The 21,835-nt window shown below is 38.8% G+C and overlaps 1 long non-coding RNA gene across 1 annotated transcript in view; it reads left to right on the top strand.

The window, feature by feature from the left end:
• The first annotated feature begins 6,723 nt into the window (after nt 1-6,723).
• The window catches only part of LOC112652751 (uncharacterized), a 116,883-nt gene continuing 101,771 nt past the window's right edge, over nt 6,724-21,835 (top strand). Inside the window, exon 1 of the long non-coding RNA XR_003131677.3 lies at nt 6,724-6,914. This is a non-coding gene — a long non-coding RNA (uncharacterized LOC112652751). The remainder of the gene's footprint in view (nt 6,915-21,835) is intronic.

The following is a 21,835-nucleotide window of genomic DNA, read 5'->3' as shown; positions in this document are numbered from 1 at the left end:
ATGAATTCAATAAAGTTGTAGGATACAAAGTCAATATACAGAAATCTTTTGCATTTCTATATACTAATAATAAAGTAACAGAAAGAGAAGTTAAGTAAACATTCCCATTTACAATTACACCAAAAATAACAAAAAACACCTAGGAGTAAACTTAACCAAGGAAGTGAAAGACCTGTCCTCTGAAATCTATAAAACACTGATGAAAGTAACTAAAGACAACACAAACAAATGATAAGATGTTCATGCTGCGGAACTGGAAAGACAAATATTGTTAAAATCTTGTCTATACATCCAAATCAACCTACAGAATTAATGCAATCCCTATCAAAACACCAACAGCATTCTTCACAGAACCAGAACAAATCATCTTAAAACTTCTATGGATCCTCAAAACACCCCACAGAGCCAAAGCAATCTTGAAAAAGAACTGGATTGTATCACAATCCCAGATACAAAGAGAAACTACCAAGCTGTAGTAATCAAAACAGTATGGTACTGGCACAAAAACAGACACATAGATCAATGGAACAGAGTAGATAGCCCAGAAAGGAACCCATAAAAATATGGTTAATTCATCTTTGAAAAAGGAGGCAAGAATATGCAATGGGAAAAAGTCTCTTCAACAAATGGTGTTGGGAAAACTGGACAGCTCTGTGCAAAAATGAAACTGCACCACTTTCTTACCCCATATACAAAAATGAACTCAACATGGATTAAGGACCCAAATGTGAGACCTGAAACCATAAAAATTGTAGAAGACAGCATGAACAGTAATTTCTCTGGCATTGGTCATAGCAACAAAGACTTTTAGATAAGTCTCCTGAAGCAAAGCAAACAAAAGCAAAAATAAACTATTGAGACTTCATCAAAATAAACAGCTTCTACACAGCAAAGGAAACCATCAGCAAAACCAAACAACCACCTACGGAATGGCAGAAGATATTTGCAAATGACTTATCTGATAAAAGGTTAGTACCTAAAATATATAAAGAACTTACACAACTCAACATCCAAAAAACAACTAACCCAATTAAAAATGGGCAGAAGACATGAGCAGACAGTTCTCCAAAGAAGACATCCAGGTGGCCAACAGACACAGGACAAGATCCTCAATATCTCTCATCATCAGTGAAATGCAAATCAAAGCCACAATGAGGTATTACCTCACACCTGTCAGGATGGCTAAAATCAACAACACAAGAAAAGTGTTGGCGTGAATGTAGAGATAAAGGAACCCATGTGCACTGTTGGTGGGAATGCAGTCTGGTGGTGCAGCCACGGCGGAAAATAGCATTGAGGCTCCTCACAAAATTAAAAATAGAATTGCCATATGATCCAGTAATTCCACTACTGGGTATTTACCCAAAGAATCCACAAACACTACATCAAAAAGATGTATCCATCCCTGTGCTTATTACAGCATTATTTACAATAGCCAAATTATGGAAGCAACCCAAGTGTCAGTTGGTAGATGACTAGATAAAGAAGATGTGTGTGTGTATAAGTATACATGTACACACACAGTGGAATACTCAGCCACAAAAAAAGGGAAGAAAATCTTGCCATTTGCAAAACATGGGTGGGTGTAGAGAATGTAAAGCTAAGTGAAATAAGTCAGAGAAAGACAAATACCATATGATTTCACTCATATGTGGAATTTAAGAAACCAAAAACCAGATTCTTAACTATGGAGAACAAACTGATGGTTTCCAGGGGGGAGGTGGGTAGGGGGGTGAAAGAAATATGTGAAGGGATTAAGAATACACTTATCATCATGAGCACTGAATAATGTATAGGATTGTTGACTCATACACCTGAAACTAATATAACACTCTATGTTAACTATACTGGAATTAAAAGAAAAAAATTAAAATAAAGTATAAACATTTTGATGATAAAATGTCTAAAAAATTGGTAGGAAGTACATGGAACATAAACAATGTTGGTCCCTAGGTATGGAATTGGAGTCAATTTTAATTTTACTTTCATGCTGTTTTATTTACTTTTAAAATTTTAAACAGTTAAATGAGTGTGTTGCTTTAGAATACAATAAAGTATTTGGAACTTATTTATAAAACCATTTACCTCTGATGTTTTCCACTCACTAAATAACTTTATTTTTGTAAAAAATAAAACAAAATATGCAATTCTTCTCATCATATTAGACGTGGCAATAATTCCTTTTGTTATGGTCTATAGCCTTGACTGATGCTTGCAGCCTTAAGGAAATTATATACTCAGCTTTTCTGAACACAATACAAACCTTTTGAAAACTGGGACTGTAAATGACATGGAGCTAAACCACTGGCAAACACTCTTGGTATTTCTGCCATATTCAGACACCTTTGGAATTTTTAAGAAAATATGTGCGTATCTTCATCATGAACTTCAAAGTATGTGGGCTTTTGTTTTCTAATTATTCAAAATCTGATCATTTATATAGCATGTGTTTGGTCATTCTCAACCAGAACATTTCATTCCCTATTTCTGTTAATTGGGAGGAAGGGGTTTAATTTTTTCTCCCCATTTGCACTTGAAACTTCCCACTCAGTATATAACCAGTGGACACTTAGGTGTAGTTGTCCAGTTGTTCAAGCGTCCAAACTGAGTTTTTCAACTCTGCAACCTTGAGAAAGTGAGCAGTCTCTTTTTGTGCCTAGTTTTGCCTCAAGGAAATGAAGCCTGGAGACATGTTAATTTTTAAGAGCTGAACTGAACTGCAAGAATCTGGGTGCATGATGCCTGGAACATGGAGCACTGTTCTGGGAGGGCCAGCTGGAGGGGAACAAGCTTCTAAACAGAGCAGAGAATTCTTGGGTTATGGTGGAGGGGACATGGTATATGTGGTAGTTTCTTAAAATTGTAAAATATGGGGGCTCAAAGAATCCTTAGTGATCATCCAACCCAATAAAGTCCTTTTAAGATGGGAAAACCGAGTACAAGACAAATTAGGGACTCAATTAGGGGAGGGATCCAGTTAGCAATAGAGGCAAGATTTACGCCATGTCTTTTGTTGCCTGTCTCTGCGTCCTTTCTCCTACTCATCATCTTAAGCCAAGTAACTATCCAAACTGTGACTCTGTGGAGGTATGAGTGGGAAGAACTTCTTTTCCCAAACCAGCCCCTGTCGGGTGGTGTAGCATTTTCTTGGAAGATTCAGCCCAGATGCTGCCATTTTCAGAAGCCAGTGTCACCTGCTTACTTCCCAGTTTCCTTGGCCAGCCCCATGGCTTTATTACGTAGCTGAAGAGTAGGGGAGACTGGTTGCTGAGAAATATAAGGTTTGATGGATGTTTTGTGGTTTGGGTTTGGCCAGAAGCACACCTTGAAATGAGAATTTGAAGGCAAGTGGTTTACTTGGAAGGTGATCTCATTAAATATAGTAGGGAAATGAGGGAAGTGAGACAGGGAAGGGAAGGAAGCCAGTAAATGGTATGTTATCAAACCAGCTACCACTGCCAGCAATTAGTGCTCGGTTCTTCTGCACACCTTGGGAAACCATATAGAATAGACACCTTGGAGCAGGCTTTCTCATATCAGCACTGTTGGCATTTAGGACTGGATATTTTTTTTTTTTTTTTTTTTTTTGCAGAGGGCTCTCCTGTTTGTTTTTAGATGTTTAGCAGCATCTCTAGCCTTGACTCACTGGATGCAAGTTGCATCTCTCTGCCTATTGTAACAACCCAAAATGAATGCAGACATTGCCAATGTTCCCTGGAGGCACAATCTCCCAGGGTTGAGAATCATTGCCTATGGGTTATCCCATTCAAGGAATGAGGGCACTGGGATATATTTATCATCTGACTATATTGACATTGCTAGAGGGCTATTTCTAGGGACATTAACTCCTTGAAACTCATTGGCCAAACATGCCATCTTGGTCAGAAGGAAAATTTCACGGGCAGAGATTTTGGGGTAAATAGCTCTTGACATTTATAGGTAAGTCCTAAAGGTATGTGGGTGGCACACAGATAACACCTACTATATGTGGTCATCTGGGGATCTGTTTCATCATTCATTCATTTAGTCATCATTTCTTCACTCTATAGATGTTTATCAAGGATCTGTTATGTGCTAGGCATCAGGCAGGACATGGGAGACTCAACATTCAATGGTGAGCAAAAAATGGACCCAGTTCCTGGCCTGATGCCATTAGAAGGAACAATCTAGAAGAACAATGAGCATTAATCAGATAATACAGATGAATGTTTTAAATTTTTTTTAAAATTTATTTATGATAGTCACAGAAAGAGAGAGAGGCAGAGACACAGGCAGAGGGAGAAGCAGGCTCCATACACCAGGAGCCCGATGTGGGATTCGATCCTGGGTCTCCGGGATCGCACCCTGGGCCAAAGGCAGGCGCCAAACCGCTGCACCACCCAGGGATCCCCAGATGAATGTTTTAAATTGCAACTATCAGTGATAAGATAGATAGTATGCAAATAAATGATAAACCTATGGCTGTTCCTCCAACACTCTGCCTTTAGGACTTTTGCCCTGTTGTTCCTTCTACCTGGAGCTTTTTTCTTCCAGATGGCAATGTTTGGTCCTTTCACTTCATTGGCGGCTCTGTTATGCATCTGCTCTCTAGAGACGTATTCTCCAACCACTTTATCTGAGATGGTGCTCCTCTCCTTTTGCCCTTTATCCTGTTTATTTGTAGTTCATAATACTTATCATACCTGACAGGACTTCTATTTATTGTTTATTGTTCCTCCCTGCCATATCCATTGTTTTGTACCCTTTATGGTACAAATGCCCAGCACTTAAAGGTATTCAAAATATATTTGTTGAATAAATAATCTAGAGAGATTGACTTAGTGAAGGAAGTCAACGTGTTCTGAAGGCAATGGCAATAAGCCATAATCAAAAGATTGTCCCCCCCCAAAAAAAAAAGATTGTCATTTTACCGGGGTGAAAAGGGTAGAGAAGAACATTCCAGACACTGGGAACAATATGTAGAATGGCTCTCTGGATGGAAGTAGTATGATAATCCTAAAGAACAGAAAGATGTGCCTGGATCAGAGTATGGAATTGTTCAAACCAGAGTTTGAACTGTAGTCTTGAGAGTAAAATCAATGGGAAGCCATTGATGTGTTTTAAATAATAGAAAGTGGGATCCCTGGGTGGCGCAGCGGTTTGGCGCCTGCCTTTGGCCCAGGGCGCGATCCTGGAGACCCGGGATCGAATCCCACGTCAGGCTCCCGGTGCATGGAGCCTGCTTCTCCCTCTGCCTGTGTCTCTGCCTCTCTCTCTCTCTCTCTCTGTGACTATCATAAATAAATAAAATCTTAAAAAAATACATAATAGAAAGTTGTGCATGGGAAAATTGAAGAAGAGTCGGGCAAATACGACCAGTTTTCTGTTTTTACAGGATCATTCCAGCTTTAGCATCTAGAACACTGGAGAAGAGCAAGCACAGACACCATCATGGTGATGTGTCTCATTCTCAGCCTTACACTCATCTGGTTGAATATATGTGTGTATGAAAAATTTTAGGTCATGTGTCAGAGGCTCATGTATGTATGTTCCTGAATTAGGATGGAAAAAGCATTTTTCTCTCCAAAGAGCTTTTAGAGAGCTCTTCTGCCCTGTGTTCCTCACTGTTGTGTCTATCTTCAGAGTGTCTGCAGTTTTTGTTGAGGAATAAGGAGTTGTGGTTGCCTCCCTCTTACTGGATTATTTACCTTCTGGGGTCCCAACTCCTTAACTAATCTGGGTGAAACCAAGGCTCATCCTGGGTTTTTGTGGAGGACTTGTCTTACTGTTCTCAAACCTTTGATGATTTTTTCCCTGGAAGGATAATCCATCCCATGGAAATTTGTCATGGCCAGTGAACTTGCTTTGTCTAATGAAATGTGGGCCAAAAGGATATGTGTCACTTCGGATATAGAAATTTTCAGAGCCAGAGTATGGTTGTGTGTGCTTCCTTTTGCCTTTTGCACTTTATAAAAGTTTGTTTAAAAAATACTAATGAAAAGAAAAAAGCCCCAATTTAGGAGCTGGGATAACTAATTCATATTCCCAGAGTTAACATTGACTAGTTGTGGAATAATTGCTATTCCAGCGGCCACACATTTTTCTTGAGTTTCCTTTTGTTCCTAAAACTCTATCCAGATACCGGAGAAGTAATTGATGAATTTTGGATGCTTACTAGAAATAGTGACCCTGGGGGCTAATGTAAGGTACAACTTGGGTGGGGTAAGGAGGACACTGATAGGGAAGGTATTTTGAGATTTTTTTTTTTTTTAAGTTCTTCAGGGTAGTGTGCCTGAATGCCATGTTTTCCCTGGAAGCTGTGTTCCATCACACTTTTTTTTAGACTTTTCCCTCGCTGCGGTAAAGAGGAAAGACCCGGGAGTATTGAGTCTCTGAGGAGCCTGAGACCCGGAAGTTGACGGATCCGTTCTTACAAATTGTTGTCAACATTTACTGTTAGTAGTTCCCCGTCGGCGTTGGTTGGGTGACTTCGTCCCTGGAGGCACGTCCTCAGGGCAACAAAATGACAGGCGTGGGTTGTGTGTGAGGATGGTTGGGGACCGCCCTGTCCCCAGGAGCCGGACCCACAGGGTCTCCCACCAGAGACTCCGACAAGGCGGACGCCATCTTGCAGACGTGCAGATCCTGCCGCCGCGTGGGTACGTCACCGGCGGGGTCTTGTGCGCAGAGCCGGAAGTGAACGTCACAGGTGCTCATCCGGTTAAGCCTGAGCTTAGTGTGGAGTGACTGGGGCCGTCACGTGCCCCGGGCGCCGCCAGTGCGCCGCTGCGTGGCGGCTGCGTCCGCTGCACCGCGGCTCAGCTCTGCGCACGTGGCCCTGCTGCCCCTCCGTCGCCGTCTGTCACCCTAAAACCAGCCTCGGGTCTCAGGTCGGGGACCCTTGAGGGCTTAATCTGTCTGCTGTTCGTGGCGAGGTGGGTGGCCTCTGAAAAATCATTTAACGCGTCCCTGTTCTGATTCCGTCAATTGTGTGGTACCCAGTCCCCTCACGGTGTCGCCTCACGGTGTCGCCTCACGGTGTCGCCTCACGGTGTCACCTCACTACCTATGAAGAACAATGCCGTTCAGATGTTTAATCTTTTACCTAAAGACGGAGACTATCCGGAGAGGTTCCTCGCTTGCCGGATGATCTTGTGAACCTTGGGTCACCGTTTATCTTCTTAACTATGGCAGGAATTATAACCACAGAAGGTTGTACCTCAAAAAACGAAAGTTTCTCCCTTTCTAAAAATGAAAAGTCGTGGAGCCTACATTTGTGATTTTTTTCTGTGATTGCTCAGAGTCAAATATAAAAAACTTAATTGGCGGTTATGTTAACCCTTATTGTTAGAATATTTTTCCTTTTGCCATTTGGTCCTAATTTTGTATTTTATTGACCTTACTGATTTGACGGAGTGTGAGTATATTCAAAAACCAAGTCAATTCATGCATAGCCTGAAGGGACTTTATGGATTGTTAAACCCGACTATGCAGTTTTACAGATTAAGCAGTTAAGATACGGAGAGAAGGAACTAGAACAAGTGCCCTCGGCTTGTTAGTTACAGACCTGGGCCTGGAGAGCAGGTCTTATGATTCTTAGACAAAAATCCCCCCCCCCCCCCCCCCCCCCCCATTTCATGGTAGCTGTTCTTAGAAAGTGGAGTTTACCTATAACAGCCTGGGCAAGGCAAACACAGGAGCCTTTGCTTGAGTTTCAGGAACAGGATTTAAAAAAAAAAAAATTTAATTCCAGTATAATTAACGTAGAGTGTTATATTAGTTTCAGTTGTACAATATAGTGATTCCATACGTTACTCAGTGCTCATCACAATTAGTGTACTCTTAATCCCCTTCACCTCTTTGAGAACCCACCCACCCACCTCCCCTCTGGCAACCACTAGTTCTCTGTATTTAAAAGTCTGTTTTTTTTGTCTCTTTTTTTGTTTGTTCTCTTTGTTTCGCAAATTCCTCACATGAGTGAAATATGGTATTCGTTTTTCTCTGACTTAACTCCCTCAACATTATATTCTCTAGATCCATCCATGCTGTTGCAAATGGTAAGATTTCCTTTTTTCTCACAGTTGAGTATTCCATTGTGTGTGTGTGTATGTGTGTGTGTATCACATGTTCTTTATTCATCATCTACTGGTGGACACTTGGGTTGCTTCCATAATTTGGCTATTGTATGTAATGCTGCTCTCTTTTTGATGTAGTGTTTGTGGATTCTTTGGGTAAATACCCAGTAGTGGAATTACTGGATCATATGGCAATTCTATTTTTAATTTTGTGAGGAGCTTCAATACTCTTTTCCACAGTGGCTGTACTACCAGACTGCATTCCCAACAGTGCACGTGGGCTCTTTTATCTCTACATCCCACGCCAACACTTGTTTCTTGTGTCGTTGATTTTAGCCATTCTGACAGGTGTGAGGTAATACCTCATTGTGGCTTTGATTTGCATTTCACTGATGATGAGAGATATTGAGGATCTTGTCCTGTGTCTGTTGGCCACCTGGATGTCTTCTTTGGAGAACTGTCTGCTCATGTCTTCTGCCCATTTTTAATTGGGTTAGTTGTTTTTTGGATGTTGAGTTGTGTAAGTTCTTTATATATTTTAGATACTAACCTTTTATCAGATAAGTCATTTGCAAATATCTTCTGCCATTCCGTAGGTGGTTGTTTGGTTTTGCTGATGGTTTCCTTTGCTGTGTAGAAGCTGTTTATTTTGATGAAGTCTCAATAGTTTATTTTTGCTTTTGTTTGCTTTGCTTCAGGAGACTTATCTAAAAGTCTTTGTTGCTAAGAGAAATTACTGTTCATGCTGTCTTCTACAATTTTTATGGTTTCAGGTCTCACATTTGGGTCCTTAATCCATGTTGAGTTCATTTTTGTATATGGGGTAAGAAAGTGGTGCAGTTTCATTTTTGCACAGAGCTGTCCAGTTTTCCCAACACCATTTGTTGAAGAGACTTTTTCCCATTGCATATTCTTGCCTCCTTTTTCAAAGATGAATTAACCATATTTTTATGGGTTCCTTTCTGGGCTGTCTACTCTGTTCCATTGATCTATGTGTCTGTTTTTGTGCCAGTACCATACTGTTTTGATTACTACAGCTTGGTAGTTTCTCTTTGTATCTGGGATTGTGATACAATCCAGTTCTTTTTCAAGATTGCTTTGGCTCTGTGGGGTGTTTTGAGGATCCATAGAAATTTTAAGATGATTTGTTCTGGTTCTGTGAAGAATGCTGTTGGTGTTTTGATAGGGATTGCATTAATTCTGTAGGTTGATTTGGATGTATAGACAAGATTTTAACAATATTTGTCTTTCCAGTTCAGCAGCATGAACATCTTATCATTTGTTTGTGTTGTCTTTAGTTACTTTCATCAGTATTTTGTAGATTTCAGAGGACAGGTCTTTAACTCCTTGGTTAAGTTTATTCCTAGGTATTTTTTGTTATTTTTGGTGTAATTGTAAATGGGAATGTTTACTTAATTTCTCTTTCTAGTACTTCATTATTAGTGTATGAAAATGTAACAGATTTCAGTATATTGATTTATATGCTTTCTTTAACTTTAATTTTTTAACTTTAGTGTAGTTGACACATAATGTTACATTAGTTTCAGGCGTACAATTTAGTAATTTGACAGGTTTATATGCTATGCTCTGTTTACCATCTGTCCCATTATGTCACTATTAAATATCTTTGACTGTATTCCTTAAGTTCTGCTTTTTATTCTGGTGGTTTCCTTATTCCCTAACTGGAAGTCTCTATCTTCCATTTCTCTACTCTCATTTTGCCTAACCCACTACACTCCTCCCCTCTGGCAATCATCAATTTGTTTCCGTATTTATAGTTATGATTCAGCTTTCAGTTTGTTTATTCATTTTTTTCCCATTTATGAGTGGAATTAAGTGGTAGCTTTCTCAGTCTGATTTAGTTTACTTAGCCTAATACCCTCTAGGTTCATCCATATTGTCTCAGATGGCACAATGTCATTCTTTTATGGCTGTATAATATTTCATTGTATATATTGTGTATTGATTTTGTATCTTGTGACTTTACTGAATTCATGTTATCAGTTATACTAATTTTTTTGGTGAAGTCTTTAGGATTTTCTAAATATAGAATCACATCATCTGCAAATAGTGAAAGTTGTACTTCTTTCAAGAACAGGATTTTTAGAATTATATTGTTTCTGGTACATGTAACAGGGAATCCAGTTAATATATGCTGATTAGGTCACACTTAATGGTTATTATGCTTGTGACTCTAGGTTATGGGTTCTTTCGGAGTCTTCTGAAATTGGCAGACCATTTCTGAATGGATGAAAATTAACAACAGTCTTTCTTCGTCCTAATAAAAATTAGGAGTTTGTTATAGTTTAATTGCCACAGTGTATAGCTATTATAGTAAGTATATCTTTATTAGTTTATTTGAATAATTTATGAAGTTCCTATTATACCTAATAATTGGGGCTCAATAAACATACACAGATAATGTTTATGTATCAAATATTTTTTATGGGTAAATGTAATATGTTTATGTAGGTAAATGTAACATTTTGTATATAGATCCATGAATGTAAAATCCACAGCAGATCTATTATGATCTGTATTTTCATATTCTTTATAGGAATTCTGTTGCCTGGCTTCCTAATATTTCCTTATTCCTTCTCCTGACTCACAGTTTTCTTCTAGTATTAAAGAAGAATAGGAAAGCCATGCATGATGAAGCAGGTTTTGCACAGCAGAGTTCTCCAGGGCTCATTCATACCTGTACAGCCATAAAGCAGCCGTGCAGTTCAAATCATAAACTCACCACCTACCTAATGATATCTTGTAATTCTAAACTGAAGGCAGAATTTCAGGTGAAATAAACCATCTTCTGAACACTGAATTTGCAAACAAATGTGTATCAAAAATAACAATTATATCACAAAATGAATCAAACTACTTGTTAATATTGGGCAGAGTTACAAGATTGTATCCTCAAGAAAGATACTTGACTCCCCTTACTGGTGCTGTCTCTGAGGCCTGTAATATGATGTTGGACTAGTCATATTGTGTTGAAATTCTTTTAGTTCTCACCGATACGAAAAACATTCTAAATGTGTCTTAATTTCTGAGCTATAGTAAGATTACAATATAGTAAGACTCCATTAATTTCTCTGTCATTTGGAAAATTAATTGGAGAAGACGCTAAGAATTTTGCAGATAATCCCTCTCAATGGTAATATTGTAAATATTTAAGTATGGTTAGCATACTTAAGTATGGCTAACTATATTTAAGTATGGTTAACATTATAGTAGTACCACATATTTATATATCATCCTATCTCCAAGGAGCTCTAAGAGATTTACAAATTGTTTTTAAATCCACTTATAGCTTCTAGATTCTTTGGGAAGCAAGCTGTGACAGGTTCTATGAATATTATTTAAAGACAAGGAATTTGAAATTCATTGAGTGGCAAATCGAGACTCATCCAGTATGTCATTGTCTAAGTTAGATGATCCTGGCACCTATACCTTTCCTGTTTTGTTGTTTTCAATGGAGGCTTAAAGCTTTCATTCCTATTTGATGAACTCTCTGCCTTCTAGCTTGCTTTCTAAACACCATCTCACCATACTCTATTGCATGATGTTCAAGGCAAAATGGAAATCTGTCCTTTTTTTTTTTTTTTTTTTTTACCGTGGGATTGAGATTTCTGTACTCACAGTGAATTTTGCCAAAAACCACAAACACACTGTTTTGGGTCAATAATTTCTTTTAAAATACTTGATGCATAACAAAGAAGAAGGGTTTCAGTGGATTCTGGGATATTACCAATGGAAAGGAGGTGATGGGGTACATTGGTCAGAACACTTTCTTGTGATTCAAGGTTCTGGGTTCTAGTCTTCAGGAGTCTTCCCTTTGCCAGAGATTGATGAGCTGAGCTGAATTGCATTGAGAATCTTCCCTAGGAGATGGGGCTTTAGGAAATGACCTTGATTTACAAGAGGACCCTTTTGAATTGTATCCTTTCTTAAACTCACCATAGTCTTTCTTCTCTGGTCACTATTATACATTTTTTTAGAAATTCGAAAATACAAGGGCAAACATAGTAATAATTGCTAACATTTTTGAAGTCTTTACTTATGTGCAGTCATTTCATCCTGTGACCTAGGTTTTAGCAATGTGACCTTAGGCAAGTGACTTAATTATTCTGGGTGTCAGTTTTATCAAGTATAAAAAGGAAGGGTTTGGCCAGAGCTAGTGGTTTTTAAATTGGGCCTTGTGAAGCTCTAAGGATCAGGAGAGAGTTTTATCTTCTGAGAACATCAAGGAAGAAGTTGTGTAGGCAGGTTTCCTCAGGCTATCAATCCTTTACCTCACTTTAGGTCACAAGAGCTTTGCTTTGTATCTGTGTTAAATAGTGACATTATTTGAAAAAAGCCTTCTCACCCTAAAAAAAAGTTTAGTTTTGTTTCTGTCAAGATGGATTAAAAGGGATCGGATTTACCTTTCCACCTAAAATGAACAAAGATATAATATATAAAAGAACAGTAGATACTAGCTCATACATATGAAGAAACTGAGACCAGAAAGAACTAGACAAGAGCATTAGAAGAAATAATCTCTGGTGCTCACACGGGAGACTGGAGTTCGTGTAGCAGTGGGTAGAATACTCAGAATAAATCTTGTTTCATTGGTAGGAAATAATTAACCCTAGGTTAAACACTGCTCTGGTTCAGCCTAACATGTTGCAAGCAAGAATAAAAAGACCAAATTGTTTCCTTGAGCTTTAGTTGTATCCTTGAATAAAGCTCAAAAATATTTGTAAGAATATAAAAATATCCAACTCTAAACAAAGTAAAATTCACAAGTGGAATCCAATAAAAAATTACCAAGCATGTAAAAAAGTAGGAAAATACAAACCATAAAGAGGCAAAAAGTGATCAAGCTGACTTGGAATCAACACAGGTGTTGGAATTTTCAGATAAGGGCGTTCAAAACAATTATTATAACTATATTCCATATATACAAAAGTAAAATGGAGATATGGAAGAGATCTTAAAGAAAATCAAATCAGGCTTCTATATGTTAAAGCTACAATGTATGAGATGACAAATACATTGGATGGGATTAATAACATATTAGACATTGCAGAGGAAAAGATTAGTACAGTTGAAGACCTAACAATAGAAATTGTCAAAAATAAAATACAGGAAAAATTTAAAAAAATAAGCAGAATATCAGTGAGCTGTAGAGCAACTTCAAAAGGATATATAGAGGGGTAAACTATTGACACATAAAGTAATACGGATGAATCTCAAAATAATTATTCTGAGTGAAAGACAAGAGAAAAAGGCGTGTGTGTGTGTGTGTGTGTGTGTATGTATGATTCTAGAAAATGTAAGTTAATCAATGATGATTGATAGAAGTCAGATCAGTGTTTACCTGGGGATGGGAGAGTGTGGCAGGCAGGAGTAGGAAAAAGGGATTGCTAAGGAATATTAGGAAACTTAGGGCATTGTTGGATATGTTTACTCTCTTAATTGTGGTGGTTTCACAGATCTCTACATATGTGTATATATATGTCAAACTTCTTAAATTATATACTTTAAATATGTGTGGCTTATTGTATGTCGATTATACTTTTATAAAACTATTTGAAAAAACTTTAACTGTCATGCTACTTGATTGAAACTTATCTTTTTCTTCTGAATAATGAGCAAAATTTTGAATGAAGGAACTGCTATTGGTGGTATAAATTATTATAGTTCTTATAGAAGGCAATTTGGCAATATTAACAGGATTCCTAAAAATTTTCATATGCTTTGCCTCAGAGTCCTATTTTTGATAATTTGGCCTAAAGAAATAATGGAAAATACAGAACAAGTATTATGGAAATCCTTGTAGCCTTCCCTCCCACAAAAAATCCCCAGAAATGGCAAAAATCTTCTGTTTAAAATTATTCCTCCAAACAGTTGGCCAAAATCATTTGATGAATTTCAGAAAGCTGGAAGATAGTTGTAATCAGTTTGAAGAGTGAAATCACAGTCCAAAACCCACGCAGGAGCAAACTCTTGCAAAGGTGGGTATGGCCCCAAGGATGTGTCTAACCAAAAGATTGGTAACTTTCAGAGGTGTGGTAAGAACTTCCCTGTGGCAACTGATAGAGTGATTAATTGGCATTCTGTAGTAGAAGCAGTCAGGTCTGTTGACCATCTGCACTCTCCCCGTCTTCTGCCTCTACCATTTCCAGGCAAAGAGCAACCAATATGTCTGTTCCCTTAGGCAGGAAAGATCAGTGAAGAGAAGTTGGGTGGAGCCTTTGGTGGCTGACACCCAGGTGAAATAATGAACCCCTACATCAGGAGATGACTAAGGCCTGCCCTGAAAGGGATAGCATACTCTGTTCCTCATCCAGATCACAGAAGACAGGCTAGAGGTCACACTGCACAGAACAACATGTCTTACTGTCTCCCACAAGCAGGCTGAAGATACACAAAGGTTGAAATGAAATGATTGAGAAAAAATGTAAAAGGAAAATGCTAAGGAGAATACTGGCAATACTAATATCAGACAGAAGAAAATTCGAGGTAGGTATTATTAAAATGACTGAAGAGCACTTCAGGATAATAAAAGTTATCAAGCAAACCTTTATAATCCTGACAGCGTAGTTCTTAAATATATAAAGCAAAAGGAAATAGGAAATATCAGGATAAGTAGATCCACAATCACAATGGACTTTCATGATTTTTGGAAATCCATAAATCAAATATGCTAAACATAAAGATGTAAAAGATTTGGGATCCCTGGGTGGCGCAGCGGTTTGGCGCCTGCCTTTGGCCCGGGGCGTGATCCTGGAGACCCGGGATCGAGTCCCACATCGGGCTCCCGGTGGGTGCATGGAGCCTGCTTCTCCCTCTGCCTGTGTCTCTGCCTCTCTCTCTCTCTCTGTGACTATCATAAATAAATAAATTAAAAAAATTAAAAAAAAAAAAAAGATGTAAAAGATTTGATTAGAACAAATTTTACATATGCATGTAGCCAGTGAACAGCATTCATTTTTTTCAAAAGCACATTAAGCAGTCAAAAAAATTGATCATGTATTAGAAAATGTTTACAAATTAAATTGAAATCACATAGGCCACATTAACCATGATACATTTAAATTAGAAACTGAGAAGGAAAAAACAAAACAAAACCACCTCCCTCAAATGAAAAACTAACTATACTTCTTAAAATTGAAAATTGTACTCCTTGAAGAAAAAAAGGCAGATCTTTGTAACATCTGCATTAAAGAAGAAATAAAAAACTATTTAGAAATGCAGTATAATAAAAGTACAGTGCATTAAAGGCATTGTTATGGACAAGAAGTACTCAGAGAAATATTTGTTAACATAATTGTACTTACTAAGAAAAATGAGAAAAAATGAACTAATCCTTGAAATTAAGAAGCTAGGTACTAAAAAAATAAAAATAAAAAAAAGAAGCTAGGTACTAAAAATTAAAAAAATATATATAAATGCCTGCATAAATATGCTGAAGTTAGAAAAATGAAACTAGGTATGGATGACATGTTAGGAAATTTGAATGTAGCCTCTAAAATTGTACACACAAGGGATTGTGTGAAATCCTAGCTATCTGAATGATTGCTGAATATACTGTCGAAAATCTGGTACTTATAAACCCATGGTTTCTTTCTTGGGGAAGAAATCCTTTTTTTGTGAGTGAAGTCTGAGAGAGGAATTGCAATTACTTTAGAATCTCTGAAGCCCTGCTCATGTGGCTAAACAGTTTAGGTGAGGTTGGCACTGCTGCTTTTCTTTTGATCCTATATACCTTATTTCTCACTTGCACTTTATGCTAAAAAATGGCTGGTCCTTGGAAAATTTGCAAAAGTCACTGTTGCATGTTGCCACATTCCCAGCCCTTTGCAGCTCCACTGAAATATGTTGTGCTTTCTACTTTGGATCCCACTGAGCTAGGATGATACCCTAAATTCTAATCACTTCCTTCTCCATCCAGCTTATTAATCCTATGTATCGTGATTTTATATTTCTATTGTATCCAAGAGGCCAATAACTAATTAGACAAAATGATTTGAATGTAGAATTCCTGGATCTAAAAGGAATCTGAGATATCTTCATATTCACTGTCCTTAACTCCATTCCATTCCATTCCATTCCATTCCATTCCATTCCATTCCATTCCATTCCATTCCATTCATAAGATGCACAGAGAGGCAGAGACACAGGCAGAGGGAGAAGCAAGCTTCATTCAGAGAGCCTGACATTGGACTTGGTCTCCAGGATCACACTGTGGGCCGAAGGCGGTGCTAAACTGCTGAGCCACTGGGCTGCCCTGTCTTTAACCACTTTAAACCCATGCTCCCCACAGAGAGCTTTTTTATTTTCATCTCTTGAATATTCTTATCAATTATTATTTTTTAAAATATTTTTTATTTATTTACTCATGACAGGCACAGAGAGAGAGGCAGAGACACAGGCAGAAGGAGAAGCAGGCTCCATGCAGGGAGCCCTATGCGGGACTCGATCCTGGGTCCCCAGGATCACACCCCTGGCCAAAGGCAGCACTAAACCACTAGGCCACTGGGGCTGCCCTATTCCTATCAATTAAATGGTTTTTGTTTCACTTTACTTTTCATAATATCTGTGATTAAAACAGTAAGAATGTTGGCAGACCCCATCCCCAATCTGATGTGTTGCTCCTATAGAGGTATATTCTCTTAGAATTACTGATGCAAGCTGCAAGAATTGGGTTTGCATTTGGTTATCTGTAACAGAAGCATAAATGCAGTGGCTTCACCAAGTAAGGCTTTGCTGAATTCCAGTTAAAAAGTCCAGAAGCAAGAGAGTTAGACTGGGGCTGCTGCTCAGGGAAGTCACCAGTACTTCACCTGGGTACATTGCCTCCCAGAAGTAAAGAGGAGTTCCTCTGGCATGGAAAATGGGAAGAATAGGTATCTGAGTGAGAACTGACAAAGTCCAATCTACCCATTTCATAAATAAAGAACCTGAGATCCATATAATTTTAATGACTTGCCCAAGGTTGTAAAGCTATTCAGTAACAGACCAGAACTCAAAATGCAAGACATTCTCCTACCTAGTGTTCTCAAAATCCCCCAAATTTGATGTCTCTGCATTTTACATATGTCTTCCCTTTACATGGAACTGTAGGCCAATATGCCTGCTCACTTAGACCATCTGGAAGCCCTGTCCCCCAACCCTACTCATCGCATCTGATGCTTTTCTTGATTTGAAGGTAGCAATTTGAAGAACTTGGGGAAAGCAATGTTGGAACTTATGTTTGACCTGAGGGTTTAAGTCTTCAGATCGTATAATTCATAAGCCACTTCATAATCTTCATTAACCTAGTGATAGCTCCTCTTCAGCTACCACTCTCTCTTCCCACCCATCATTTCCTTCCCACTGTTCACCATGATCTGCTTTGTTCTTTGAACTCCATGGGGGTAGAGCTGCCTTTGGAGCCCAACTCCCTCTGCACTCTGTTCTTATACCACAGCCTCTAGCATATGGATTAGAGGAGTTTTTGTGGGGGTTGGGTTGGGTGTGTCATTATTCTTATGGGACTTTATAAGTCCCTCACAGGAAATAAATATTAACAGGACAGGACCCTTTGTTTTCTCATCTTTGGATTTCCCACAGCACTTTCTATAGATACTAATAGTAATTCCTCAAAACATATTTGTTGGATGAATGACTTCTCAGGAAGTTTCTAGGTTGAGGTTTGGGGGCTTTGCTTTGCTAAGGACCTGGCACATAATAAGCCCCCTAGTATGATGTCTAAAACTTACTTTCAACTATTTCATCATCAGTAGTATGGTATTATTTCAATGTTGCTTTAAGCTACAATCTAGAGATGATCTGTTGATCTAATCAGGAATATATACCTCAGGAGTAGTCAGCTTGTATTTAATCAGAAAAGTCATGCTTCAAAGATATCTTCAATAAGCCATTTTCTGTCAATATTAGAAACATTACTAATTGCATAATGAATGTTAATAAAGGTAGTGGTATTCAAGATAAGTGGCTGGATGTAAACTTTTTTCCAGGTATTTCCTATTCTTGTCTAAATAGGCTCTGAGAAATTAGTAAGGTCTCATGGATGGTGTCATTGGTGTACTGGTAAATGTTAAACAGGCTATTTGGGGAAATGTATAGTGTTTGCTGATATTATGGTGTAAATACTCCCACCATGGTCCCAGTACCAGCATGATGCCGTTGAACAGGAGATTGGGAAGAGATGTGTACAATTGGCGCTAATCAGTAGGTGGGAGCCTCAGTGAGCCAGTCTCAGTACACCTTAATTATGTTCTCCTGTAGACTTCTGTGTCCAGCCTCTGGTTCCTGGGTTCTTGGCTGCCTCACTCCAATAGAAGTTAACTATGTCATCCTGTTAATCTGAGGTGAATGTTTCTTGCCAGGTGTGGGCAGTGCTCTGAAAAGGACAGAAATCTTTGAGCTTACAGAACAGGTTGTTTGGCTGTTTTCTGCCTGGTTGCAAATAAATGTCTATGTCTATGTGTGTGGTTGAATTTGGTCTGAGCTTTTAGTTCACAAAACGTGTTAGAAAGATTGGGAGAACAGCTAATTCTCCTTTTCCTATTGAAAGCTACCAAAAATAATCTAATAGTTGTGCATACAAAGTGGTGTAGGCCAATTTACAATGCCCTCAGTAAATACTTGTTTTAGGAATACATGCTTCCAATCCTTGGAAGTCAGCATTATGCCTAGAGGTGTCCTCTCAGATCTTCAGAGGCCATGATGCTGCTGTTATTTGTGAGATATTTTACTATGTGGTTGAGTGTGAGTTGGATACCACACTTTCACCCTGAGTAGCTTTAAATAACATGGAGTTGCGTAGACAGGTGTCTTGGTTCATATTCCCCTCCAAAAACAGATTCTGAAACGGGGATTTGGATGTTAGTTTACTACAAGGTACGAATATTAGTTTACTGCAAGGTTAGTTTACCCAAGAGGATAATGATGTGGGAACAGAGACCAAAAAAATGGAGGAAAGCAACTCAAAGAGATACTAATGGGTACATCACTTCTGTGGGCAGCTAATCCTATAGCAGACCTTCTGAGAGGGTGAGTGGCATATAACTAATAACTGTCTCACCAATGAACTGGAAAGCTGAGGTGTTTCTTCACCAACTTTTGTGCCTCGTTGGTTGCAGGGGCTAAGCATGCTCTGGAGTCCAGAGAAAATTATATACATTATACATGTAAAGAAAGATACAGGGGATCCCTGGGTGGCGCAGCGGTTTAGAGCCTGCCTTTGGCCCAGGGCGCGATCCTGGAGACCCGGGATCGAATCCCACATCGGGCTCCCGGTGCATGGAGCCTGCTTCTCCCTCTGCCTGTGTCTCTGCCTCTCTCTCTCACTGTGTGCCTATCATAAATTAAAAAAAAAAAAAAAAAGGAAAGAAAGATACATGTATTTGAGGGAGGAAGCCTTTGGTATGTTTGAGAACTGTCTACTGAAGCTGTAAATGACCTCTTGAGTAGGCTGAGGGCAATGGATGGGCCTGACCTACAGTGGGGCAGACTGGCCTCCTCAAAATGAAAGAGCCTCCCTAACATCCTGGCAGAACACAGAGATTCCACTCCTACCAGGGTTTTTTTGGGAGGAGGTCAGTAACCCTACTCTACCCTGCTCTAGGGTGACCACTCTTGTGCTGGAAGGGGCTGGGTGTTGGACTCCAAGGTGTAGGGGGACTGAAGGGAAATAATCTTGACTCTTGACTAATTCCCATGACTATTAACCATGCTCCCAGTAAATTTGGGAGAGAATGTCTTCCTATCGAGTTCTTACCACCTCCACTTTACCTCTGGGAAAGAGGGACCCAGATGTGGTCCCAGAAATCTCCCCAAACTTTCACACATTTTTCTTTTTTTCTTTTAAAGATTTAATTTATTTATTTGAGAAAGAGAGACCACGGGTAGGGGGAGGGGCAGAGGGAGAAGCAGACTCCCCAGTGAGCAGGGAGCTTAATGAGGGACTTAATCCCAGGACCCCAAGATCCTGACTTGAGCCAATGCAGATGCTTAACCCAGTCACCTTGACACACATTTTTCTTTGAAACAGAGAAGCATGTGTCTCCTCTAACTCCCATGTGCCACAAGTGTAAACTCTTCCTTACACCAATGTCAGCAACAGTGAAGAACAGACTATAGAGTTTGTCTGTATATTCCATGTATACAGGCTCTTGTGTCTTTAAGTAATATTTGTTTGTTCTTTATCTTAGCTGGTGGTGCCCCCAGGCTGCTGAAGGGCAGACACCATCTTTAAAAACTGCAAAATAAATACCTTGGCAAGCCCAGAAAGTGTTAGCAATTGGGGTGAGGTCAAATTATTTAAATGAACATCAGCTTCTCCATCATGAAGAAGAACCTCCAACTGAAAATTAAATCAGCCTAATAATAACCATTTGTTTCTCCCTCTGCACACATTAGTTGGCAAAACCTCCGTCTACTTCCAACCAGTACATTTTATTCATTTCTGGTTGCATTCTTGTCATCCCAGTTCAGTATTGAGATTTTTATCCTGAGGCTAATTAGTTTCAGCTGATATTTGTACAGCACCAAACTTTTTGGGGATGAATACAAGTAAAATACCCATTTGGTATGATGGATTCTTTTATCTGTGTAAGTTTATGCCATCCTTACTATCTTCCCCTTTCACATTTTTCTAAAAAAAATGATAAAAATCTTATGAAATCTGTCAGCATAAGATAACAAGAGCTTCACAGGAAAGATAAGAGAAAAAAAATCATTTGCCAACCAACCCTCAGGGGCAGATTCTGAAGGAAATGTACAGCTTTATTTCTGTTGGAGGAATATGTCAGATGGATGAAAAAAATCCTACCTTGGCATAATGGGCTCTGTTTGCAGCCGACAGCTTGAGGTTTCTGCACTGGGGACCTGAAAAGTTGTCAGTGTTAATAAAAAGTTTTCCTGATAATAGTTTTGGTTCACTGTGTGCAAGCATGTGCTATTCCTAGTGTTTGGTCAGAAAGAAACTATAATATGGAATGCATTATACAGAAGAGCCAAAAATAACATCTGTCTCACAAATAAGGAAAACAATCTCATTTCATATCTCTTCTTATTTGACAGCATCTTTTTTTTTCTTTACTGGAAAATTATAGTTTTGTATAGTTCACAGAAATAACATTTAAACATCGCATGTGATTTTAGACTCAAATGGGATCTACTTAATAAAACACACAAGCAATTAGAGAACTTGGTAGTAATCACTTATGAAACCCCAGAAGGTTCACATCGGCTGAGCTGGGTTGCTGCCTTCCCAGCTTCTCTCGTTTCGGAAGCTTAGTGTAGAGGAAATCACCGCTGCCCACATCATGTATACAGATCATCTTTACCTAGCCGTACAGATGTTTTTGAACTTTATGCTGCTACTGCTTGGGCAGATTTCTCATTTCTAGAATGAAAATTATATTCACCAGGGATTAGAGTTGGGTGGACACAGACATTAAGCACACTTGGCAGCTCATCCTAGGGACCTCTTAGGGAAGAAAGAATGATTAGGATAGAGACCCCAGTTTTCTGTTTTTAATTTTATGTAACACAGGAGGTACCTATTTCAGCTGTAAGCTAAGTCCACCTACTTACATTTTTTTTGCCCTTCCAAATATACAAACTCTTCTGCAAGTCCAAAATGTGCTACATGGAGGTGGCTATTTTGGTAAATGTGTCATGACAACCATGTTATTTTCATTAGGATTTGTCTTGTTCTTGGATCTACTGTGTTTGAGCTGCTTTGATCAGATGGACCTCCACATTTCAGGAGGTGCTGGTAT

The sequence above is a fragment of the Canis lupus genome, chromosome 4, assembly GCF_003254725.2.
Source record: "Canis lupus dingo isolate Sandy chromosome 4, ASM325472v2, whole genome shotgun sequence".
Classification (NCBI taxonomy): domain Eukaryota; kingdom Metazoa; phylum Chordata; class Mammalia; order Carnivora; family Canidae; genus Canis; species Canis lupus.
This window is presented reverse-complemented; position numbering and strand designations above follow the sequence as displayed.